We start from the raw sequence: 7484 nt of genomic DNA, 5'->3' as shown, positions 1-7484 counted from the left end.
ATATATAGCCCTCACATACCTCCTATATATATATAGCCCTCACATACCTCCTATATATATATATATAGCCCTCACATACCTCCTATATATATATATAGCCCTCACAGACCTCCTATATGGCGGCCCGGCTGTACTTTATAGCAGACTACCCCCAGCCCACACATCTGATCACACCCTCCATAGATTAGGTATTCCCCATACATTGCCCTATATGGCGGAATACAGCCCCTCTATAGATCACCACCCCCAGGCTCTCACCGGAGAAGTCCCGGACCTCTCTCCTCCGCTCCCCTCCCGGGTCATCAGCCTCGGACCAGCTGTTGCCAATCTTGGTGAGGCCACTTCCGCGATCACATGACCGAATCAGAGCTAAGGTGCGCGGGGCATGCCGGGAATTGTGACATAGACCGGTGGGCGTGGCCTGTGCGGTGTGAGGGTTGTGCAGGGTGAGAGGTTCTATGACACGTCTGTAATGTTCGGAGTTCTGCTGCTGCTTTCCTCATGGGAGCCCCTGACTTCAATACCTTCATTGTGTGACAAGTATGCTGAAAGTGAAGTCAGAGCTCAGAGTCTATTATGTGGTGAGCTGTGTTATCACAATGCAGACAGTGAGGCGCTGTTATTATTACTAATAAACAGGATTTATATAGCGCCAACATATAACACAGCGCTGTACATTAAATAGGGGTTGCAAATGACAGACTAATGCAGACAGTGACACAGGAGGAGAGGACCCTGCCCCGAAGAGCTTACAATCTAGGAGGTGGGGGTATTTACAGACAATAGGAGGGGGATTAAGATTGTTTATAGATATTTATAGATATATGAGGATAGGTATAAATGTATATATAATGTATGTGTATAGGTGCAGGAATGTTGTGTGTAAACATGGAACCTGTTTTACTTTGTACTAGCCATGAGGATCACCTAGGAGATGTCCAATCAGTGGTTATTGAGGAACCTCAACCAAGGAACAATAAACAAAACAGATAATAAACATGCCAGTACACAAGATCTAGTTCCCATCACAAACTGGTTACCAGTAGAAGATGCCGGGCATTGCTGGAGAACGCCGCAGGCACTGCTGGTGGAGGCCACTGGAACGTGGGAACCAGGTAGGACTTTGAAAACTCCCTGGCAATCCCCTGACTTGGCGTTACTGCTTTTGGCACTGAAAATTAACCCCTAGCCACCATCAGGAATACCGCCAGGAAGGTTAAAGCAAAACTTTCATTAAAAATAAAAAATAACATCATCACTTTCAAAGAGCCCTCTATCCCTCTGCAATCTGATTCTAGTTGATCCCGCACCGTCCCAAATTTCTTCTTCTTTCCGACGCAAAGGAACCAGCGGGTGCTGCCATGTTCTGTCTTCTAGGTTTTTCTTACGTCACCCAAACTTGCACTGCACAGGCACAGGATCGGATGATGTTTTCTCCTGAAAATGTAAAAAACAAAGTGTCGATCTTACTGTACCTGAGTGTGATCTGCACTTTTTTTTTTTTTACATACCAGGAAAGCTCCCTCTTCACTTGCCCGAGATCAAACATGTGCAGAAGGAACAGCCTGAAGTCTCCTGGGGTATGTGATGTATGTAACCCAGGAGGCTGCTGCAGTCCAGAAGGAAGGGGAGGGGTCTTCCCCTAAAAATAAAAAAGTATTATAAAAAATTAAAAAAAAAGACATTTTTTAATTATGGTAGAGGGTTAACCTTTACTAATTTTTCTAATGTTAAAAATGTCATGATAGGTCCACTATAACATATGAAGTGTGTCTAAACCGGGTAATAAAAATATTATTTTTTTTTGTTTGTTTGTTCTTAAATAGCAACCTATTAATTTTCAGTGGGCTGTCTTTATGCACGGTACATGCATTAACACACTGCATAGACCTCAATGGCCCCTTAAGCTTGAATGAACCATAGTAAAATACCTCACCAAATATAAAGCCCCCATTTTGTGGATTGAGTGCTCTGTGTGTGAACTTCTGGGAAAAGCAGTGATCCAATTACATGAGACATAAATGAAACTTCTATATACAGTGTACAGAACGTCATGTTTTCATATAGCTATGCTAAATTTACATCTTGTACAGTTTTAAAAAATAATATGAACATAACAGTATATGAGATACAGTAAGCAAAGTAATGTTGTCACCCTAAGACCGGAGGTATTATGCTGGCAGGATCACCAGGTGACAATAAAGGGAACAAATGCAAAAACCAAATAACTAATACAGCTTTTGTATCTTAGAACTTTTAACAACAATATCTTTTAATTTTGTCCTTAGGTTTGTTTGTATATAGTACATAGATTGTGATCTCCAGCTCCTTGTTACAAGATGTGAATTTTCATTGTTAATGTATGTGACATCTCCTGTCATCAAGCCCTAATGGATGCCGGGCATTGCTGGAGAACGCCGCAGGCACTGCTGGTGGAGGCCACTGGAACGTGGGAACCAGGTAGGACTTTGAAAACTCCCTGGCAATCTCCTGACTTGGGGTTACCGCTTTTGGAACTGAAAATTAACCCCTAGCCACCATCAGGAATACCGCCAGGAAGGTTAAAGCAAAACTTTCAATAAAAATAAAAAATAACATCATCACTTTCAAAGAGCCCTCTATCCCTCCCCAATCTGATTCTAGTTGATCCCGCACCGTCCCAAATTTCTTCTTTCCGACGCAAAGGAACCAGCGGGTGCTGCCATGTTGTTCTGTCTTCTTCCAGGTTTTTCTTACGTCACCCAAACTTGCACTGCACAGGCACAGGATCGGATTATGTTTTCTCCTGAAAATGTAAAAAACAAAGTGTCGATCTTACTGTACCTGAGTGTGATCTGCACTTTTTTTTTTACATAATTTTAACCACTATTTTTATAATGTTAAAAATGTCATGATAGGTCCACTATAACATATGAAGTGTGTCTAAACCGGGTAATACAAATATTTTTTTTTTGTTTGTTCTTAAATAGCAACCTATTCATTTTCAGTGGGCTGTCTTCATGCACGGTACATGCATTAACACACTGCATAGACCTCAATGGCCCCTTAAGCTTGAATGAACCATAGAAAAATACCTCACCAAATATAAAGCTCCCATTTTGTGGATTGACTGCTCTGTGTGTGAACTTCTGGGAAAAGCAGTGATCCAATTACATGAGACAGAAACTTCTATATACAGTGTACAGAACGTCATGTTTTCATATAGCTATGCTAAATTTACATCTTGTACAGTTTTAGAAAATAATATGAACATAACAGTATATGAGATACAGTAAGCAAAGTAATGTTGTCACCCTAAGACCGGAGGTATTATGCTGGCAGGATCGCCAGATGACAATAAAGTGAACAAATGCATAAAACCAAAAAACTAATACAACTTTTGCATCTTTGAACTTTTAACAATATCTTTTAATTTTGTCCTTAGGTATGTTTGCATATAGTACATAGATTGTGATCTCCAGCTCCTTGTTACAAGATGTGAATTTTCATTGTTAATGTATGTGACATCTCCTGTCATCAAGCCCTAATGACAGTGACACATAAACACATCATTGACCAAGATTAAATGGTAAATAACAATTACTAGGCATTGTTCATGCAGAAGTCATTATGGCATCAAAATAATTATTGCTACAGTCATTATTTTCCTGAATGCGGTAGTGATAATTCACATAAAGATGTCCATGTGTATCAAAGAAAGAAATCCATCTTAGCATACCAGGTCTGGGTCTAGTTAGGGAAAAGTTTAATTACTTCCTGTTCTGAAGACACTTTAGGAAGTGAGACTGGCTGTTCCCATGTGGCCCCTGGCCTGCCTGCCAGTCACAGCTCCATCCACCCATTCAGCACTATGATTGGTAGTTAGTGAGAGTTCATCAAACACTCCTAACTATTCCCTGTGACTCCTTAATTTGGCTAGATCAGAGGTAGGCTAACTCCGGCCTTTAGGCTGGATATGGCCTAGCCAGTATTCCAGTCCAGCCTAACGCCCCCCTAGTTATTTATTGTTGCATCCGGCCTGATTGAATTGTCGCGTTATCGCCAGTTCCTGCGATATCATCAAGTTCCCGCACAGTAACCCCAATTACTTTGCCTAAAGAGCAGTTGTAATGCGCAGCTACCAGTCTCCGGAAGGTTGACCTCAAACGTTGTGTCTTAAACTCCGAATGGACTGAGAAATTATTCTTCGTCTAAAGTGGCAGCAAAGCCCTGTGTTTAGTGTGCAACAACACCAACAGTGCTTTCAAACAGTCGAATCTCAAGGGGCATTTCGATGCCAAGCACACGTACAGAGACTACACCTCGGAGGAGCGGAAGACTGAGGCTCCTCACTTGCAGTCACAGTTGGAAAAACCTTTCCTTGGACACCTTGTTTCTACTGGCCTAGTGTGCCTTGACCTCCTGAAATGGCCTAGTAGTCCAAAATGTTTGCGGACCCCTGGGCAAGATGCTGCCTGTAGCATCCAACATGTGGCCACACTTGTGAAGCACTAACAGCACTGCTTCACAACTGCCTAGGACAAACTTATAGATGACAGAAATTCTCACCCTGAGTAATCCATTTTCAAGATATACAGTTGTCATAAGAACAAGATGTGAAGGTATAATTTTTGATTTCCCATCACTTTCTCTCTTGATGACAGTGGTCATGAAGATGGAGAGTGTGACACAGCCAACAAAAAAAAATTGATGGGGTTTAACCCTCTTTTTTCTATCCAAAAAGAACATAACATTTTCCTCTCTTTTAACTGATATAGTACATAGATTGTGATCTCCAGCTCCTTGTTACAAGATGTGAATTTTCATTGTTAATGTATGTGACATCTCCTGTCATCAAGCCCTAATGACAGTGACACATAAACACATCATTGACCAAGATTAAATGGTAAATAACAATTACTAGGCATTGTTCATGCAGAAGTCATTATGGCATCAAAATATTTATTGCTACAGTCATTATTTTCCTGAATGCGGTAGTGATAATTCACATAAAGATGTCCATGTGTATCAAAGAAAAAAATCCATCTTAGCATACCAGGTCTGGGTCTAGTTAGGGAAAAGTTTAATTACTTCCTGTTCTGAAGACACTTTAGGAAGTGAGAGAAAAACTATAAGGCTTGTTTAGACTGGCTGTTCCCATGTGGCCCCTGGCCTGCCTGCCAGTCACAGCTCCATCCACCCGCAGGCTCCTCGCTTGCAGTCACTGTTGGAAAAACCTTTCCTTGGACACCTTGTTTCTACTGGCCTAGTGTGCCTTGACCTCCTGAAATGGCCTAGTCGTCCAAAACGTTTGCGGACCCCTGGGCAAGATGCTGCCTGTAGCATCCAACATGTGGCCACACTTGTGAAGCACTAACAGCACTGCTTCACAACTGCCTAGGAAAAGCCCATAGATGACAGAAATTCTCACCCTGAGTAATCCATTTTCAAGATATACAGTTGTCATAAGAACAAAATGTGAAGGTATAATTTTTGATTTCCCATCACCTTCTCTGTCATCAAGATGGAGAGTGTGATTTTTTTCCAACAGGGACACAGCCAACAAAAAAAAATTGATGGGGTTTAACCCTCTTTTTTTCTATCCAAAAAGAACATAAGATTTTCATCTCTTTTAACTGAAGGGGGGTTTGATGTGTAATAGTTTGGAAAAGTGAACTAGGAAAGCTAATAATTCAGAGCACGGGGAATTTTAAGGATTTGGGGATTCTTTTACAAACAATTGGTCATTTTTGTAAAACAAATGCAGGTACTAGGTCTGTGGACTGGTAACCTCCAACACGTTAGTATATGTTTTTTGATTTAAATAAACTCCAGTGCTTGTTGGCCCTTTAAATGGTGACTGTCCTCAGACTATAACTGGCACTATTTCAGTAGGGGACAATGGCAGTGCCTGATTTACTGCTTTCCATTGTAATAATCACAGAAGTCTCTTTGTGCTCAGCCGTGGTATAGGATGACAATGTCAGTTGGTGTACTGAGCGCTGACATTAATTACAGCCAATGTCTAACAGGAGAGCTTTGGACCTGTCAGGACGCAGTCACACACCTTTGTATGATACAGAAGATTCCAACTCAGGGACAAAAATCTCTGCATGTGTCGAAAAGATTATAATTAAAGTGGGTCTGCTTTTTTTCTTATTGTCAAGAATCTAGCACTGGGAAATCATTAGTTTTGCTGTCCAGTTTGGAAACTTGCATGAAGTCAGAAGCTTCTAGACTACATTGTCACATCTAGTACAGTCAATCAACTGCATTGTGTGTAATATCCAGTGTCCTTATCACACAGGAACAGAAATTGTACTATTTTAATTGTCCTTAAACAGCACAAGGACAAACACAAGAAGGTAATTTTTCTCATGTTTCATGGTGAATCTTGTGTCCTACTTACTGCTTTGCTACAGCCAGATCTCTAAAGCCAGTAATTGTAAATGTTTGCACATTCCTCTTATTTGTTTGACAGTAAAAAATATTTTTTTTTTATAATTTTTGTATATGTATCGCCTGTTATTACATCCATAGTAGGAGGAGTAGGAGTCCATAGTCTCCTCACTGAATATCCCTTGAAGAAGCTCACAATCTAATGCCTTGCCATTATCTAAGGCCAAGTTTTTGCAGCACAATTAACTTAAAAGTGTGTTTTTGGTGTGGGAAAAAGCCAAAGAACCTGGAGGAAACCGATGAAAACACCGGAAAAACTCAAGGACTGCAGGTGATGTCCTGGTTGTGTGTCAAACCTACAACCTAAGGTATATTTTTTGCATTAACAACTGGCAATTTAATTTTTAATTCTGTATTTTCTTTGCTTTTTACCTCTATGTTTAATGTACACATTGCCCTTGTTGTATTTTGTAAATAATAAAACGGTTAAAAAATGAAAGAGACTCAAGGGCAGTGAAAGGTCTGCTGCCAATAAAATAGCAGTTATTTCCTTATTGCTGCCTTTTGTTTCTGGACTACAAATTCCAGAATGCACCTGTGGTGTAGGCGGAGAGGAGAGGCTGGCATACCTGCTCATCCAGGTGACATACAGTCCCAGGAAGGTGTATGACAGGTGCAGGTCTCTGCAGGCAAGGCTAGAGATACGGCGGGGAGGATTGTAAGAAGAATTTTTGTATGAGGCTATCTCTTGGGTGACTTTACTCACCTATTATCAGTTCATCGTAGAGGTAAGAATCTTATGACCTTCTATTACATGTAGAACTAACAATCCAGCTGTCAATTTAATGTCACTCTAATCTGTCATTATTTGTCTTCTTATAACCTTCTGTATTGCTTCTCTTAATATTGTTCTGTTATAAAATGTTTTATTAATGTTTTGTTACACTCCTGCATTGTATGATATCAGCAGGTAAAGCATGTCATAATATCATGAAAATAGTTTCTAGTTCCATAGCCACTCATTGCATGAAGCACTGCCACCTAATGCAGAACCACATCATTATCCCATAGAAGCTTACAATCTATTGTCCTGTCAATTTTGGAGT

General features: G+C 40.5%; 2 protein-coding genes across 2 annotated transcripts in view; one reads left to right on the top strand and one right to left on the bottom strand.

Annotated features, from left to right (window-relative positions):
• SLC37A3 (solute carrier family 37 member 3) overlaps nt 1–385 on the bottom strand; it is a 21455-nt gene extending 21070 nt beyond the window's left edge. Inside the window, exon 1 of the mRNA XM_072400220.1 lies at nt 259–385. The gene's annotated coding sequence lies outside the window, so the exon portion shown is untranslated. The remainder of the gene's footprint in view (nt 1–258) is intronic.
• Nucleotides 386–7000: 6615 nt separating this feature from the next.
• The window catches only part of RAB19 (RAB19, member RAS oncogene family), a gene marked incomplete in the record, with an annotated part of 10199 nt that continues 9715 nt past the window's right edge, over nt 7001–7484 (top strand). The window contains 1 exon segment of the mRNA XM_072400218.1: nt 7001–7166.

This window comes from Pyxicephalus adspersus, chromosome 2 (genome assembly GCF_032062135.1).
Source record: "Pyxicephalus adspersus chromosome 2, UCB_Pads_2.0, whole genome shotgun sequence".
NCBI classification, from domain to species: domain Eukaryota; kingdom Metazoa; phylum Chordata; class Amphibia; order Anura; family Pyxicephalidae; genus Pyxicephalus; species Pyxicephalus adspersus.
Note: the sequence above shows the minus strand (reverse complement) of the source record. Positions and strands in the feature narration are given on the sequence as shown.